This window comes from Parus major, chromosome 13 (assembly GCF_001522545.3).
Source record: "Parus major isolate Abel chromosome 13, Parus_major1.1, whole genome shotgun sequence".
Classification (NCBI taxonomy): Eukaryota; Metazoa; Chordata; class Aves; order Passeriformes; family Paridae; genus Parus; species Parus major.
Genome location: NC_031782.1, coordinates 7,473,708 through 7,492,386, shown reverse-complemented (window position 1 = coordinate 7,492,386; position 18,679 = coordinate 7,473,708). Strand labels below are relative to the sequence as shown.

Here is an 18,679-nt window from a genome sequence, read left to right as displayed (position 1 = left end):
GAAAAGAGCCACATGAAAAGGGAGAATTGGAGCAGGCAGCTGCACATTGGGAGATTTACTCCAAACCCTCCCAGGAAGCCTATGGGAGATTGCACACACACGCTTTTCTTTTACAACCCAGGACAGTAATACATTCAACTGTGCTAAAGAAAAAGTGTCAGGCACAGAGATTTAAGGAGGTAATACAGTGAAGGCTCAGGGACTAGATAAAATCATAAAAAGATGCAGGCAAAAGCTGCTTCTTGCTTGCTCTTTACTATCAGTTGTCCCTGCTGCATAGGTTGGGGAAGGCAGAGCACAACAGCTTCCGCAGGAAGGGTGGCTGGGGTAACCTTCTCCTTGGCTGCCCAAATCCAAACCCAGCTCATCCCTGAGCTCCCAAGCTGGGAACAGCTTTCCCTGTTCTTGTGGCTCAAAAAAGACACCTCTGGTCACCAATGCAAACATCTGCACCCAGCAGCACGGGGCACCAGAGGTACAGGGCTCCAGCCTGCTCCAGCCTGCACGGGCAGGTGGAAGGCCACGTTGCTTTAGAGGTCGACCACAGTCTTGGATTCTGCTGTGTCTGCTGAGCTCTGCAGCATGTCTTGGCAACACACAGATTATCTAAGAAGCTCAGTAAAGACGTGGCTAAGAAATGCCAAGGTATAGTAGAGATCCAACAGCACATTAGCTGTCAAAAAAACCCCAAACCCAAAACCGCTTTCAAATTTCCGGAAGCCATGCAGAAAAGATCTTCATGGCTATCTGCTTGGTGCCTGTAAGCACTTGGTCCCACAGGTCACAGTGGGAAAACCCAGCAATCTGGAAAGCCCCACAGCCATCCATCCATCCTTCCAGCAGCACCTGGGCTGAAGCTCCCCCAGCACTGGTGATGCCTGGTCACACACGTCTGCCTCTGCTGGGAGCCTGGAAATGCTCTGAAGAGACACTGCTTTGCCAAATAGGTTTGTCACTGACTTCCAAATGACTCACATGAATGTCTTTCATTTTTCAAGTGGTGCCGTGAAACATGGGGCTGCACATGCCACGAACACGGACATATTTCACTAATACAATCCAGCAGCAGCACATGGGGAGTATTTATACAGGTCTTTATTATTTTTTATGAAAGGTAAATGACCTTCTCTGAGACATGGTGACTTGTGCTGACAGCATCTTTGTTTTTAGGAAAAAAAATACCAGTAGGGGAGGGCTGGAGGATTTGAAAATCTAACCCATGGGTACAAATTCCTCCAGTCCTGTTACAGGAAAAAACTCAAGCATTCTCTTCTTCCCGTGTTTTTACTGTCATTCATCTTACAAGCTGGTCTTATTAAACTTGTTAGTCAGCACAGTAATTAGTAGAAATAAAAAGATAGATATAAATAAAATTCAGATATTGACTCTAATTAAGTCTTCTTAAGTGGTATTTTACTAGTTGGGGTGGAGCAGTTTTGTCATGATTGAACAGTTCAGGAACAATTAAGTAGAACGCAGCTTTAATTCCTTCCTGATGTCCTGACAAAAGCCAACACACATTCAAACTCGTGTGAGAGAAACCAAAACCAGTGAGAGCAATGTGACACCATCATGGTGTCTCACCAGGTGAGATGCCAAGCTGGGATGGTACCCAAAGCTCAAGCAGTGGCAGCAGTGACGCCCTGGGGCGGGGAGCAGTGCCGGGTTTGGGGTATTTGTTCGCCCTCCCGAGGAAGGGCAAAGGCTTGGTGTGACCCAAAGGATAAGAGATGGGACCAGTTTGGCTTTTAGTGTTCCAGCACTGAACTCCTGTGCTCTGACCCGTCACACGGCAGTCCCAGAATCTCAGTCCCTGTTTCTGTCCATCACAAGTGGAAACCAGCCTGTCTCCGACATGGAAGGACGCTTTGATAAATGCAATAATTATCACCAGGCACCCCACCCAGCAAGCAAGAAAATAAAGGGCATTTATTTGTTCACCTAGTTATAAAACTACTAGCAGAAAACTCTGCAAATCAAGCCCCTGGAATCTGATTTAATTAAATCAATGAGAATTATATCGTCAATTCATCAGAAAGCTCAAAGTTAATAGGAAATTGTTTATATCGACTACGAACTCCTCCCATGAGCTGCCCCGCTATGGAACAGCCCAGCTGCACCTCTGCCGCTCCATTTGTCATCTCAATGCACCATTTGTTCCTCCCAACACAGATCGTCTTACACAAAGCAGTTGTCACGCTTCCTGCAGCCCCTACCATCCCAAGCACTTTGCACATTCCTCTCCCCACGTGCTCATAAAAATCACTTGCCGTAAGAGCTTTTCAATGGGGCTTGTCAAAACACCGAGATGGTTTCTTGATGAAGCGCCGGTTTCTTGTGGTCTGTGCTGAAACACCCAAACACACAGCCTGGTACCAACACAGGCTTTTCTTTCCTCAACACACCCCCGACACCTGGTTGTAAAGAAGAATCCTGACGGGAGGGGAAGGAGACACAACAATCTTAAAATGAAGCTTCACACGTGTAAAAGGCTACAAAAAGTAAAACTTGAATATCTGTAACAGAAACTATTAGAAAGTGATTAAAGGCAATTTGTAAACACCGTTTCTGTGGCTGGTTGAACACCTTTAGAATACAAATATCCAGCAGGCTATTTACAGGTCAAGGGAATAAGTTTGGGTTTTCCCCAGTCCAGAGCAGAGCACAGTCTATTCTCAGTGAGGAACATAAATCTTGAATAACTCCAAGAGACGTGAAGAAGTCACTGGCTTTATCTCAATTTAACGGATTTCAGGAAACTTAAGCAATACTCAAGATGAGGGCTCTCAATCTCAAAGACACTCAAACCCTGCTAGACCTGCTATTGTGTAGATAGCAATTGCTAATTTATTGACTGCACAGTGCTGTGGATCAAGCCTTAGTATTTGCTAATATGACTCCTGGATCTGGCCTTTAATGGCCCAATTCAACTGTTATTAGTGAAAAGGGAACAACGCCCATTTTCTTCAATAGAGTTGGATGAAGTTGTATCAGCAGCTGAACTGGAAAAATAAAACATTTGGACCAATTAGTCTCACTTCTAAGACACTTAGCACACATTTTATCTGATAGGAAAACTTCAAATCTAGGGCTAAACCAAAGAAATTCTAGTATAGTTTTCAGATTAAAAAGAAAGGTGTTGAGAAGTGGAAATCCACTTCTCATTCCCTTGGGTGCAATTCAGAAGTAACCCTGGAGAAGCCAGGGCAGCTCCAGGAACATAAATAGGAAGTGACAGGGAAATCCAGCCTACTATTCACATCACATATTCCATGGTTCTTTCTATTTCGCAGTAATACACCAAGTTAAGCTGCTTATTAGATGGGCACATTCTCCTAACCGCAGCCAGGCTTGTATGTTATGTTGGGCTTGCCATCACTACTGACCGCCCTTTAATCATAATTCTGCTGTCATTTGTGGTTCCACTTCAGAAGATCCTTACTTTAATACACAAATGGGATTGCTGTCAGCACTGCTGCAGCCCAGAAGAGAGGCATGTGAGTAATGCCACGAGAGGAACTCCCCAAAAACAGCCCTGTTTGTACAACCCTCCTGCACATTTTCCTAACAATTGATACTTTCAAATACTTGGTCTACAGGATGTTGTGGCATATGCTTCCAAGCCCCACAGCACACCTATTAGCAAATAATGACCTTCCTAAAATGACCTAATAACAGCTAATAACTGTCATAAAGCATAAAAAGGCTGTGGTACAGAAGGTCTTTTATAGAATAAAAAAACCCAAAAATTTTTATTAGCAGAATCACTAATGGATACAGAGTCCTCATGTGATCGATTTACTTTTAGGAAATGCCTGGTATCAGATAATGAAATTATCTCACAAAACAAAAACAACCCCCAAACCAGTACTTTCAAAAAGCACAGTGCAGTCTGGCAGCTCATGAATGAAACACTCCGTAGGTGTTTGTGTACATTTATAATTTACTACACCACATTAAGAAATAAGACAACTGCAAACGACAAGCTGATGCTCTCCCAGCTGTGTACACTATGCAATGATACTTTCCACCAGGGCTCAGCCAGCCTCACTACCAACCTTCCAGCTGGGAGAAAGACAGAAGGATCCAAAGGATCCAAATCAGTTCTAGCAACTGAGTAACAAAGGGCAGCAATTCTGCCTTCATGAAGTTCTGAAGCAATGTGCACTGAAATGCTGTTTAGTGTGAGCACATGCCAGGAGCAAAAGCACAAATCCCACCCCTGATACAGAGCTTCACACCTGCTCCAGACCTTGCTTTCATCCTGCATCCCAAACTCGTAAAAAATCACTGCTAATCTTACACAGACAATCTGGCAGCTCATGTAGGACCAGGTTCAGCCCCTCTGGAACAAAGCACCAAACTCAGCCAGTCACAAACCCAGCTTCACACATGTTCCCAGCTCAGGGAGAAATCTCCAGGTGCAGTGTTCAGCACATAAATAATCCTATGAAACACAGCAAGACAAGCTTTTCTTATGTCCTCACCAGGAGAAGACTCAATGTAATGCATGGAAGTGCCTCACAGCGTATTTTCTACACCACTTTCACCTGCTCTTGATCTTTCTACCTGAATTTCTCTGTTGGACCCACTGTTTGCAGCTGCACCTCTAACCCTGGTGAATTATTCCATGCTGGCTCATCCTAATGGCTGAACCATAAGTGACCCATGTAACCAGAACCCCAAACTCTTTCTGTGCACACAGATTAGGAGGCTCTGCAGAGTTTCAGTTCCATGAAAAAGCTGATAGATTTGAATGAAGCAATGGAAAAGATTGAAGATCTCAACAGTCATCTTTTCTTTCTGCAGATCCACTGACTACACTCAGCATCTTGTCTGTGTTCCAGTTTCAGCAGAGCTGAAGTCTCCTGGCAGCAATTCAGGGACAGCCATGGATCCCTAAAGCTTTCAGAGTGCACCTTCTCCAGTCCACAGGGCACAGCAGGAGACTGTCTGAAGACATTCCTTGCCCAGCTTCCATACCTCTGCACAATTCCATTCCTACAGCCTGTCCTGAGTTCCAGCCCTGCAGAAAGCATCAGGCCTTTTGACAGCGCTGATGTGGAACATCCCAACTTCCTGCACTTCCTGCACTTGTGGCTTTCTCTTCTGTTTGTTTTTAAGCTGTGGAAGGTACGTGGAACACGATCCCTGAGCCAGGTGACCAGGCTGAGCACGGTGCAGGATGTTTATACACATGCATTGGAACAGCCTACACGTACACGTTCAAAACTGCTGTAATCAGGAAATGAGCCATGAAATGTGTAAGCGGCGGCACATTAATAATCTGTTTTATAGCTTAAATTAGAATCTTTGGAATTTCACAGCCAGACACTTTTAAATAGGTCAAAAATGCAGCAATCACACTTAATGATCACACTGTGATGTGCACGGCATCAGAGCTAGGAGTGAGGAAACCTGAGCAGAATGGATATGAACTACTGGCACTCTCAAAAAAGCATTTAACAAATCTCAGGAACAAAACACACAACTCAGGCACCAAGTTTTTTATCTTTTGATCCTGCTCTTCAGAAATGAGGTGTGAGATTTCATGTGATCACAGACAACAAATGCTGTTCTCTGTGTTTTTCTTTTAGTTAGCACTGCAGATTAGCAAAGGATTTGACCACTTACAAGTAGTGAGAATTTAGTGATGTTAACAAAGCCTTGCCAATCTGAGAAACACGATTTTCTGTCCTACCTGCCCACGCACATGTCACCCCCAGTGTACAGACTTAAAACACATTCCTGAGTATCAGCATTTGGGTTTCTTTTATAGAAAAGAACAAGAACCCACAGATCAATCTCAGTAATCTTTTAGTCTCCAAACCAGTCTCCAAACTTCACAACTGTGCTAAATTTAGACACATGCCTATGTTATCTCTACACCAACTTGACTTCAGGTATGATAAACCTGATGGAAAAATTGAATAAAGAATGAGAATTTCAGCAAAATACGCAGTCATTGACTAATTAATCCTGTCCTGTCAAGCTACTGAGACATAACCAAAAAGGCAAACTAGAAGAAAAAAAAAATCAGCTATATTCTGTGAAAACAAAGTCAATGTTTGTCTACTGCGAAAGTACAAAGTCAGCAGGGGAGACTGCTTGGAAGCTTGTAAGAAAGCAGTAGAGAAATGGTTTTTTGGTTTCTTTTTTTCCTCCAGTCAAACTTGGCTTCTCCTAAAAAACAAAGCAAGGCAAAAGATGAAAGGCCTTCTCTTCTGAAGCCAAAGATGAAGAATACAAAGAATATTAATGACTAACAAGTCTGTCTGTAAATGCCATGAGCTTAGCTATAGAAGGGGCTAAAAGGAAGAACAGTACTGCTATTAACTAATAAGTTTCTGATCTAACAAGCAGTGATGAAGGCTGATTGGGTCATTTATGGAAGGGAACATTAGTTCAGAAGAACACAGGTTCTCTACAGAGGATAAAAGGAATGAAGAAAGGATACCATTATATACATGCAAAATCTCAGAATGGTTAATTCACCCAGCACATAAAGGTAGTAAATTCTCAATTAGGGCTTGTCTGTCCCCCACAGAAGTTTGTGTGTACAGGTACAGCAGATGGCTGTCTTGTGGAAAAACTTGAGAATTGGTGCAAATTTATCACCAGCTTTATATTACAGAACACTGGATTTTGATGAATCGCATTTCCTAAACCAAAAATTCAAAAAGCACAGAACCTTACCTTTGTCACAGCAAAGCTTTATTACTGGACCCAGTACAAGCCTGCCTGGCCACCAGTTTCCCAATGTCCTGGAATCCTGCAGTGGCCCAGGAGGGTCCAGGACGAGGGGCAAGGGAGGGAGGCAGGCACTGGCCTCTCACCTCTGGACAAGCACAGTGAGACCAGTGCAAAGCATGTCCTTCCATGTTTGACGTTTTACCGTTCTCTTTCAAGAAATTCTTCTAATTTAAGCAAGTGAAACACAATAAAACCAGGAAGAAGAAAAACAACCACCTCAGAGCCAAAAGTGACACCACGCCAACTTCAGATTTGGAAACTGATTCATTTGCCAGCTCATAGGCACACACACCTAGCGTGTCTATATTTATATGCACGGACTCAGGCTCCCTGCTTGGTAGAGGCACTCTGAGTATTTTTATATCAGCAAGAAATGAAGAATCACAGTGCTTAGAGAAGATGGAAAAATTCCCTTTTCTCTAAGCTCAGATTAGAGGAATCTTGACGTATCAGCTCTGCCTGTAGCATCCAGCAAGGCTGAGAGCCAGCACGGACACACAATTCACTCTCAGATTCCTTCCCTTAACAGGCCACTGCTCACTGCTGCAGACAGGCTGCATTTTGCATTGCAGCCTGATCCAGCAGATGATATGAGAAGCTTCTGTGTCAGGATGGAAATCTGGGAAGCATTCTGACAGTGTGAGAGATGGCAGTGTTGAACCCAGTAGTGCTGGAGAGCTGTGCTGCTGCCCCTTCCTGCTCCCTTATTGGGCTGGGAATTCACAGCCCCACGTTCAATGCCAGCTTTGTCCATAACCCACAGTGGTCTCAGGAGATCACCAAACTCTCTCAGCATCCCCTTATGGAAAAGGGGGATAACAACATGTCTCAGCAGATCACAAAGGTTTGTTAATGCTTGTAAGCACTTTGTAGATAAGCAACATCAAGACAGCAGTTAGCAGAGGGATTTGGGGCACAGACAGACATAAATCCAAAGCATTCATATCATATACTTCTTTTAGACAAGCATAGCAGCAGATCAGCTCCCTGCAGTTAGTGGTTGTGGGCTCCATCCTCTCAACAGACTGAGCACTCTGCCTTTGATCCAAAAATGAGTCCACGGAGAATATTCACATGTTTAATGTTAATCATATGCTTAAATTCTCTGAATCTATAAAGAGAGTAAAAGAGAAAAGTGCTCCCCAGATCCAAAACAAACACAAATTCCCAGAAGTTATATTTAGGACATGAGCAAACATTTGGCCAGCAAAGGAAAAGCCTTCACTACACACCTGCTAAGCTTCCGCATCTCTCAGGAAACCTGCAGGTGGGAAAAGTGTCCAGAGTGAGGTTGCTTAGACAAAACCTTTCTAAAATAGCATGATGATATTTGAAAGAAACACCCCAGAGCATGTGACCTACTATTCTTACACATGCAGAGCAGTCATCGAGCAAGGAAATCAGAAAACAGAATAAACAAAGTTTATTAAGAAATTCACCACACAAATTTGAACTTCTGACTAGGAATTTATAGTTGCTAATGAATGCAATCATTTATTAACTGTTTACTGTGAGAGAAGAGGCTTTCCTCAGAGGACAGGCACTGCCACCCAGTCCTCACAAATTCCATATGCCTCCAGCAGCACCTAGAAAGCATCTTATAACTCTGCATCAGAAAGGAACAATACTGAGCAAAAGGAATGGAACACCCTTAAAGCCTTGTTAATTTTCAGCACATGCTGCTCTCTCATCCTCACTATCCGAAACATCTAACTCAATTTACATCCTGCTCAACTCCCGGGCTAGCTAATGGCTTGGGGCTACCAGTCTGCTAAATCAGCTGGCCAGAGTGCCCAGCAGTCTCTGCTCTTGCATCAAGCCCACCTTGAGCCAGGTCACCCTGAGCCCTTTCCTGCAGCTGGAGCAGCTCTGTGGAGTGAGGACACAGCTCCTCTGGTGCAGGTGCGAGCAGCAGAGCAGGAGCAGGGACCTGCAGCGTTAGGATGTAGCCAGCTCCACGCAGTCAGACACTCCTGCAGAGCACTCCCAGCTACAACCACAGCTGCAGCATGGACACAGCCCTGGCCAGACAAACATCTGCAGCATAAACATAGAGCTGGCTTCCAGAGATGATTTTCAAAACCCTGTTAAACAAGCATGTATAGCAAGAAAAGCCTCAGGCAACCAAAGGGCCACTATGCAGAGCCTCATTGCTGTAGCAGACCTGTAAACATTATCCAGCTTACTCACAGCAACATCATGTTTTGCCAGCAACATGAAAAGCACAAATCACTCTCTCACCAGCATAAATTGTCCGAGAAGTTAAATAAGGCTGCAAATTTTTTATAAAGATTTTTAAAGAATCCTTTAAGATTACTGTCCTCAAATTTAATTAAAAAATGCTATAAATATTTTCAACTAAACAGCATTGGATGAAATTGACTTGATGGTATAAAAGAACCATTCTTAAATAATTCTTAAGAGCCATTCTTAAGTAATGGCTTTTTGAGAAGCACGTTGTATTTTAACAGTGCACAGCACTTTTACCTTAATAAACCAGAGGGAGCTGTACTAGTCACACCTTACAAAGGGTTAACAAGGTGTTTATCTTCCTTGTTTGGCTGAATTAGAACTACACAAAATGCCCTGACTCAAAGGAGGCAGAACATATTCCTACCTTAACCTGCCTTAAACCAAGAAGCACGAGGGATGAAATAACAGTGCTGGGTGAGGCTGTAAGAAGTCCAAGGGAAGTTAAAACACCACAAGGAGTCCTGGTTGTATTTCTCCACCTCCTTTGCAAGACACTTTGCTGTCCCAAGATTTGCAGACACTACAAAACAATGCAAAGTTCACTGCTGTTGCAGCTTATCAGCATGACCTGGCAGACCCCACCACTGGGGAAACCCTCTGAAGAGGACTGAAAGCCCCATAGGACATCTCCATGACTTTCCTTCTCCAATTTCCTGGAGGAAGAAGCACTGTCTCCTATGATGGGATAAGCTACAAGGCATAACTCAGAGCCTGTGCCATGTGGGGCATCTCTCACAAGCTCAGACCACTTATTCATCTCTGGTGCCCCCATTAATATCACCCAGGACTTCATTACCAGGCTCTTTCCCCTTGCTAGAGCCTTGACTCTTCCTTTGCTCTACCACTTCTTCGCTGAAGTGCACAAAGAGCCAGAGTAACAAAGAAATGCACTTCCCATCCTCACTCCTTTACCTTGTCATCCTCCCCACCCCTCAAAGGCAGCCGACTCCTTCTCCCATCCCTATCTGAACAGGAAGATTGAAAGAGTCCTGGGGAAGAGCACCAGCAAGGGGCATCTTTCAGTGCTCAGGAGGGCAGACACACCTCCAGGCACCAGGTGCCACTGGCTGCACCACAGAGTGCAGGCATCCCACGGCAACAACTGCTGGAATACACCTTTTCAGCTACATTGACTTGAGAAACAATAATTGAATTCTAGTCTAATTTCCTCCTAATCTACAGCTCTAACTCCTTAGTGACTCCCATTAAGCCAATTCCCAGCTGTGGTATCACTCTGGGTGTTTGCCTTAAATAAGGAGCCCAGGAAGCTACTAAACAATCTTTTTATCTGGAAAATACATGCCCAGGAAATTTCTCCTGTTGAATACAAATGTCAGTATTTCAGGTTTCAGTAACATCATAGGATGTGCCATCATCACCCTACTCAACACATGGACAGAAACCATCAAGTCTTGAAAATACAATCAAAACATAAATGGTTCCTCCTCCGCACTTCTCGTTTTCCTCATCTCCCAGTGTTTTATGCTGTGCCAGAGGGAGCAGTGCCCAGTGTGGGTCCTCAAACAGCCACCAAAACACCCAAGGCTATGCCCTGGGATTAAAGGCACCACGGGCTGAGGAGGGCTGTGCAGCTGCTCCCCTGTCCTGCTAATTGGGTACTGTGGACACGCTCACGCCGTAAGCGCATCTTTGACATAACACAGCATGACAATTTTTCCAGAGTCACAGAAATGCAGAGCATACAAATAAACCTGAATGCTGAAACCATTTCATTGTTCATAACAGTATGCACGCTGCACCTGTTACAACCAAGGGCACTATCTCCGCCTTGGAGCTGATAATTTCAGCTTCTAACAAGCCTGACTGTCTTGGAGGACTATTAAACTCCAAGAGTTAATAAAACACAACAAAATTATTTTACGAAAAGAAATCATTACCGAATATAAAGGTAGAGATCTTTAAATGCGAGGTAAAGAAAACAATCCTGAAACTGACATTTTCATCTCACAACCGCTGGGTCAATTTAAATCAAATTTAACTGAAGCAAAATAACTTCAAAATTGATATTGGTAAATTCCTACCCTGAAACAAACGTTCGGGAGCTCAGGTGCAATCCCAGCCCGGGACTCCCGGCAGAGAGGAAGGCAGGACAGGACGCTGGCGCGGCACAGCGGGGAGCGCTCCCCGAGCCCGTCCCGGCGGGAGGGAGCAGCCGGCGGCGGCGGCGCTCCCGCAGCCCCGGGGGGAGCCGGAGCCGCCGCAGGGAGCAGGTGCCAGAGCCGGTCCCGCAGCCCGCCGCCAGCCGGGGCCCCGCCGCCGGCACGCGTGGGGGGCCGGGCCGGGGGTGATTTTTCGTCGGAGAGAAGGAGACGGAGGAGCGCGGCAGAGGAGCGGCAGCCGCGGCTGCGGCAGCGCGGTGCGGGCGGGGCGCGGCGGAGGGGACGGGACCGGCACTCACCGAGCTACGCGCGGCTGCTGCTGCCCCCGCTGCCGTCCATGGGGCCGGCGGGGGGACGGGAGCCCGCTGCGGGCCACAGCCGCCCCGCGATCCGCCGCATCTGCCCGGCGCCGCCGCCGCCGCGGAGGAGGAGGATGAGGAGGAGGAGGAAGAGCGGAGCGCGCCGCCCCAGAGCCCAGCACAGCCCGGCCGCAGAGCGCCGCCTGCCCGCCGCGCCGGGATGGGATGGGATGGGATGGGATGGGATGGGATGGGATGGGATGGGATGGGATGGGATGGGCTCCCCTCCCGGAGGGTGAGGGGGGGCTCGGCCGCGGGGGCAGGTGCAGCCGCCGGGGGCGGGGGGCGGCGCGGAACCGGAGCCGGAGCCGGAGCCGGAGCCGGGCGCGGCCCCGGGGTGGCGCAGCCGCCGGAGCGGGGCTGGCGGCGGCCGTGCGCGGAACGGGGGGCGAGGAACGGCTGGAAGCGCCTGTGTGTAACGTGGCAGGGCGCGAATCTGCCCCGCGAGGGCTTTTAATGAAGTACAGATGTTCCCTAATATAATTATATCGTCCTCTCCCCGATAATTGGCTTTGGCAGCCTCGCTGATCGAATCCCCCCGCCCGGCTGCAGTGCGCTCCCTCCGCCGGCAGCGCAGAGCCGGGGCCGCCCCCGACACCGCGCCCGGGCTCTGCCCCGGAGACCCCCGGCTGTGGGGACCCCCCATGGCCCGGGGCCTGCTCCCGAGAACCCGTCTTCTTCAGAGACCCGCGATTGCAATGGAAGCTTTTGGCTCACAGCAGATGAAGATGAGGCGCAACGCTTATTTCTTAAAGTGCATGTCCTCAGAGAGTGTGGGCTCGCTTTGTAAACTGGGCTGCCCGTAGGCAGGGAGGATGAAACACCGTGGCTGTAGGACGGAAAGGTTATTGCACACATTGGGGAAGGAAGGACCTTGTTATTGAACAGGAGCTCAGCAGCAGGGGATGTCCCGGCCATCTGAGCAAGACCAGCACCCCCGTGCAGCTCCCTCGCTGTACCTGTTCTCTCAATGGGCCAGGTGAGCTGCTGATGGTTAAAACTTCCCAGTTCTCCCCAGCTTGGTTTGTCTTTAGGGAAATTGCCAATGCGGACACGCTAATACAAGCCAGATGTGTAGGTGTTTTATGCATCTATGTGGGGAAAACGGATCAAGCCCACAAATTCATCTTGCAGAGGACAAGCAGCCAACACAAGGTAATGATTTCTAGTCACTACAGGCCCCAGACCACACTGCTTTCACCCGATGACTCAAAGCTGAAACCCAGCCACACCATTCCTGCTGACACCTGGACACTATGAGGGGTGTAAATACTTCAGATAAGCAGGATTAGGGAATTCTTTTAGCCCAGGGTTGCAGAGGGGAGCCGCAGAGAGCTGACATATCTGTACTTCTGTCAGCTCAGGCAGTGTCTAAGGGGATGTACAGTCCTGCTTGTCAACACAAAGTGCAGGTTGAAAGTCAGCTCCCCCATCCCCAAAAGAGATTCTGTCCTGCCCACTCCTCTTGCCTAGTCCAGGGTCTTAACCAACAGGTCTTGTCAATTTAAGTGAAGGCAAGAGACTACAGTTCTTTCAAGCAATTAAAAACTTCTCAGCCCTAGTCCACAACAATAGTCACGCTCCCATTTTGTATTTACCAGTGATACCAAGGTGACACCTGTGAACAGAGAATCATTTTGGATCTATGGAAAGGGTAAAATGGTGGCCCTACACAGAGTCTGAACATCACTGTTAGTTCTGGTCTCAGCACGAGGAGCTCTGCCTTTGCCTCAGCAGAAACAGTACAACACTCCTTGTTTCCACACCAATGCTCTGCGGATTTCTGAGGGACCAAAACAAATAGAGGGTTTCACAAGCTGGGCAGAACATGGAGCATCCTTGGTTTGCCTCCTGCTGGGCCTCTTTGGGGTTTTGCTCACCCTGTAGTATGCCCATGGCTGCTCAGGAGACAGAGAATCCAACACAGTCACAGAGGTACAAGTGATACTGGTCTTCCAGACACTATTTTTGATGTCTGCTTTTTGTTCTTGATTCAGTTCTGATTCCAGAGGTGAAGGTATGGGGAAGGCATGGTGTCAGAGGGAGCTGTGTGTATTCCCTGAGAGCAGATGCCTCTGCAGTGTGGATGGCTTAGGAGGCAGGGTGGGAACAAAGAAACTAAGACTATCTTTTCCTCCAGTTTCATTTCAGCCATAGTAGAATCTTTTCTTAGAAGGATATAAATATAGAACAGGTGAGGGAAGCACAAAAGCAATACAACCTGGAACAACATGATTTGAAACAGAGGACAAGCAACCTGACAGACTGACTGCAACTTCTCTTTCAAGCTCTTTTATTATTATTTTTTTTAAAAAAACCAGCCCATCATAATTACAGGCTCTCACTTAGACTTCCCAATCTTCCTTTAAAACCAACACAGAAAGTACTTCAGAGGACTACCTAGTTTAGTTTTCCCTCGAGGGCAGATGCAGAACATTCACCTTAAGCAGAGAAGTTCTCCAGCTTGTGAGTTCTCCAGTAAAGATACAAGCAAACTCACACTTACCTTATCCTTGCTTTTATGCTTCATGGCCAATCTCCCAGCAGGAGCCTTCTGCTTCCCCCAGTTCTACAGATAAGCACTTTTCAGCTCCCTCTCACTGAGTTTCTCTGCCTCTTTCCAGGTGTTAAGCTGGTAAGTGTGTAATTTCCAAGGATCAACTCTGTTAAAAAGAGGAGGAACAGTGGACTTACTCCTCTCTGACCTCTCTTATATTTCCTGTCCTCCATCCATTATTAAAGGTAGATGGTTCAGGTCAGACTCCAGCTTGTTCCTCAGATATTCCAGGGTAATCTTCTTTAGGCTTTGGCCTTTTCAGTGTAATTTTTGTTTCTGTGCCCTTCTGCAAATAGGTAGGTGTTGTTTCCTGAAAGTATTGTGCTTGTATTTTCCTGGAAGTAGAACACAGGGAAACTTACTGTAAAATTCAACCAATAACAAGTCAGTCATTGATTCTGTTCTTGATTTCATCCCATTTTTTGAATAAATGCTTTCTTAAAAGAAACAAGATCATGTAACTGTTTGATCCTGAACAAATCAAGCTTCCCCCCCACCCCAGTACAAGTCACCTGTCCCATATTTTATTAACTTTGCTAATTGCATTAAGCATCCTGCAGTGTTGAACAGTCATGAGCTGCTAAATCTGAGATCACTACAGTAGAACTGTCTGTCAAATGAGAAAAAAAAAAAAGATATTTTAGACCAAAAGTAGTAACCAAATAAGCATACAGCTCTGAATTCTGTTCAGCTCCTCACAGTGATCATATTTTATGAACTACTGGAAGATGGTGTTAGGATTCACACAATAAATATGAGTTGTATGGGTGAAAGTGAGATTGATTAATAGATCTCACATGTTCAGACATTTCTTTAAACAAGAAAAATTAGGTTTCTCTATGTGAATATTTTATGTAGATTTTTATGCAGATAATTTGTACCTGCTCTTTCATTTTGTTACCTGTAGTATTACATGTGAACATAATAATAATCTAAATTTACATACACAAATTACTGGAAGGTCTGGATCTGGCACACTGGGGAATAATTTCTGGCTGGAAACATTAGCAGTGTGATAACTATTTAGACAACTATATGAAATGAAATAAGCACTTGTCAAAGGGAAAATGCATTGTTATGAAAACTGGAATTGGTATAGTCTCAAATAAAAACGGAGCTTGTGAACATGAGTTAATCCTAAATTCTCTCTTGCCACTCCCCTGCCTTACTGCTTTTTCTGTTTCTTTCCTCTTTTTGTTGGGGTGAAATCCTGCAGAGTATGAGAGCTGGGGAGGCAGAAGCAGGCAGACCTTCCTGAAGATGTGGGAAGCAGTAAATCCTGGCTCACAGCAGAGGGCTGGCAGGATCCCTCAGTCCAGGCTGGTGGCTCTGCCTGCAGGGATCAGACATGCCTGTGCCAGAGAGGACCTGGCCGGGCTGTGTGTGCACAGGGACTGCTGCAGCACTCACAGCACATTTAACATGGGAAATGCTGGCCTTGATTTTGGTCCTGATGGCAGGCAAGACCCGAATTCCGCTCAAGAACTCGCAGGAGAAGCAGCAAGGTCAGAGAGAAGAGACAGAAGCTGCAACTGCTGCAGGCACTGTCAGGCAGTGGGTTCCAGCTGACAGGCTTCCATTTTTAAGAAGCACAAGGGCATTTTTAACATAGTTTTGTAAAAGTAATATTTCTGCCTTTCCTTATTTGTTCACCAGGAAACCCATTCTACAGCAAACCAGAACAAAACTGGGAGGAACGAAGTAGGGGAAAAAAAGGAGAAAAGAAAGGAAAACCCAGTCAAGCTACTGCTAATCATATTAATTTATATATGTTGTCTAAAATTAGCATTTTTAAGCATTCATTTTCTTTCTTCAAAAAAGACCACATCTCTCCAGGACCCTCACCATGTCCATTGTTTTTATGACAGGCAGTAGAGATAGGTACCAATTACTTGGCTCTTATTTAGTGAGTACTCCAAAATACTTTGATGCAGCAGCATTGTAAATTCTCTGTAGCAGCTAATTGTCTCATTTTAATTCATTTTTAATGAGACACCTGGGAGAGTGAAGAAACATCACAAAACCACAAAAATCCCAGAATACTTTTGAATTGGTCTCCCAATCTCTCCTTATTTCTGCCTTTCCACAAAAGGACTTTTTGGTACTAGCACATAAAGATGCAGCTTCGCCCAGCTGTGTGACAGCACTGTTCCCTGTCACTTCATAACCTTCTCCAACAGGTGAGGGAGGATGGTGGTAGTACCTATAAAACACCATGGAAAAAATCCAGAGGGAAGTCTCTGGTCTTCAGATGTTCTATATCCTCATCACTGCTGTCTCTCTACACAACTGAGCCACATTTGTCTGTTGCCAGCAGGCTGCAGAAGGAAGTGCAGGGTTCTGAAGGAAGGGTGGGGTTCTTGCACATCATCATTTGACATGCAGATGTGACTCTCAGATAGAAAGAAAAAAGGTGGCAAAGAGGTATATTTTCTTCATCAGCAGCTGATTAATTGCATACTTTTTTGTGGAAGAAAAAATTGTGTCCTCTGACAGTCCCCGGCATGGTTTCCTCACTTAAGAAACCCTCTCAGCTCTCACTCGCATGGCTCAGTGTTACGTTCTGTGCTAATATCCAGATTTTATTGACTCAACAGGGGAATTAATTCCAGTAAGACAGAACTGCCCAAACTCTATCAGCAGTTTGGCTTCAGCAAGTCCCTGTCACAGCATCCCTGGTCTCTGCTGCTGTGGGAGGGAAAAGGAGCACACACCAAGGCAGCCCTTAACCAAATCACTTGAGGAGCTCCTAGATCAAAACCAGGACTGCCAGTGGAGAAAGAGCACTGGATATTGAGAAATATGTGGGGATGTTGTCACTTTAATTAGAAAGGTACCTGTGGTGGCAGATTGGTGGTGTGGTAAATCCACCGAGAGATTTACCATAAATTGAAAGGCGCACCCAATGAGCTGTGCAGTTTCACTGAGACATTCCCCTCTCAATTTTGGTAATTAGCTGTGCTCTTCTGTTAGCGCTGTGATAATTATTACCAGGTGAGGTCTGTCAGGAGCCACAGGGCGGTGTGGCTGTCCACAGCCACCACAGCAGTGATCATCCCTGGAGCAGTGTCCCCACGTGCCCCCAGGGTCAAAGTCTGGAGCACTTCTTGCTGGCTAAGCCCTATCCTTGCCCTGCATTTATCCTGGCATTCCTCATCTTTAGCTTTGGTGAGGATCTGGTGAGTGCTCAGGGCTGTGGAAAAGCCCACAGGTTTCAGCAGTAGCTGGAGGGCAGCTGTGGATGCTGATTCTGTGGCACAGGCAGCAGATATACCCCCCTGGTTAGTGCTGGGCTGCCCAGATGCCATAGCCTGCAGTCACTGACTGGCTTCAGCAACAGAGAACTCTGGTCCAAGCTCAGTTTCTTTGATCTTTAACAGTATAATGGCATTTAATACTATTAGTATACCAAAAAACTGGCTGCTTCTTTTATCTACATTTCAGCTGCTTTAATGCATGAAGGAGCCTTGCACATTCAGAGTGCTGGGACCAGGGGCGGGTTGATTGCAGCAGAAGAGCTCTCGAGCCTTTGGTATGGGTATGGTGGAGCACCCAGCACAAACACTCAGTGGTTTTATCCTCCTCAGCTGCAAAACTCCCCTTCAACTTTGCTGCTTCTGGGAACTGACTGAGGGTAAGGTGAGCATAGAAGGCTGCCAAGCTGCTGAATTTGTTTGCAGGGGTCATGCTGTGACCATACAGTCAGGGAGAGCGCCACTTTTGGGAATGAGCATTCATGTACTGAATCTACTGTTACAGAAAAAAACCCTGAAAATCCCATAGCATTTAAGAACTCTTTGTTGATGAGATTATTTTGACAAGAACTCCAGGAAACTTACTTTCCCACTGAAAACCCATTTTCAGGCTATTTTTGTCTTGATTGTATTTCATCTCCTTTTTTCAGATGGATTTTTTTTTGCCACAGATGAGATCCCAATTTCTTTTCAGACTTGGACAATGGTGCAGTTGAAGAGAGTGACAACAACAAGCTGCTTCTCGAACTATTACACAAAAGACTTCAGTCAGGATATTTACAATAAATACAGGCACCAAGTGTGGGGCTCCCATTTCTTGGCAGCATTGCTTTACCAGATTTTTCTCTGGAAGGAATCTATTACATCAGTGGCCTCGGGAATGTATATTGAGATGGTTTAATCAGAGTTGAAAATCACAGCACAGAAAGGGGCTTCAGTTCTCCTGGCTGGACATGATGTCCCCAGTTTGGGAGCTGCTGAGAAATGTCACTGATATCACACAGTCTTTAGTTCATCTCTGTCCAGTGTTAAAATGGCTGGTGGCAGCATCATGGCCCTGACTCAGCAAAGCACTGAAGCACATGCTAAACTTTAATTTCTTCAATTAGACTTAAATACATGCTTAGGGCTGAGGATATGCCACAATACCCACAGAGATCACAGTGCTGTTCAACAAGTAATTTGTTTTGGCCAGTGAATCCCTCTGTAGATAAAGGTTTTGTCAACTTTCCCGTGCTCCTGTCTGTTGTTTGGATCTCCCTGTTGTCTGTATCCCTACATTGCCAGGCAGTCTTTCAGGACACACCACTTCCTCCTCATTATATGTTCATACAACATCAAGTACAAATAGGGCTGTAGTTTCTATAGTTTTCATAACACCAA

At 45.9% G+C, this 18,679-nt stretch overlaps 1 protein-coding gene across 1 annotated transcript in view; it reads right to left on the bottom strand.

The window, feature by feature from the left end:
• RASGEF1C (RasGEF domain family member 1C) overlaps positions 1 to 11,535 on the bottom strand; it is a 71,437-nt gene extending 59,902 nt beyond the window's left edge. The window contains exon 1 of the mRNA XM_015641831.2: positions 11,426 to 11,535. The gene's annotated coding sequence lies outside the window, so the exon portion shown is untranslated. The remainder of the gene's footprint in view (positions 1 to 11,425) is intronic.
• Positions 11,536 to 18,679: the final 7,144 nt, after the last annotated feature.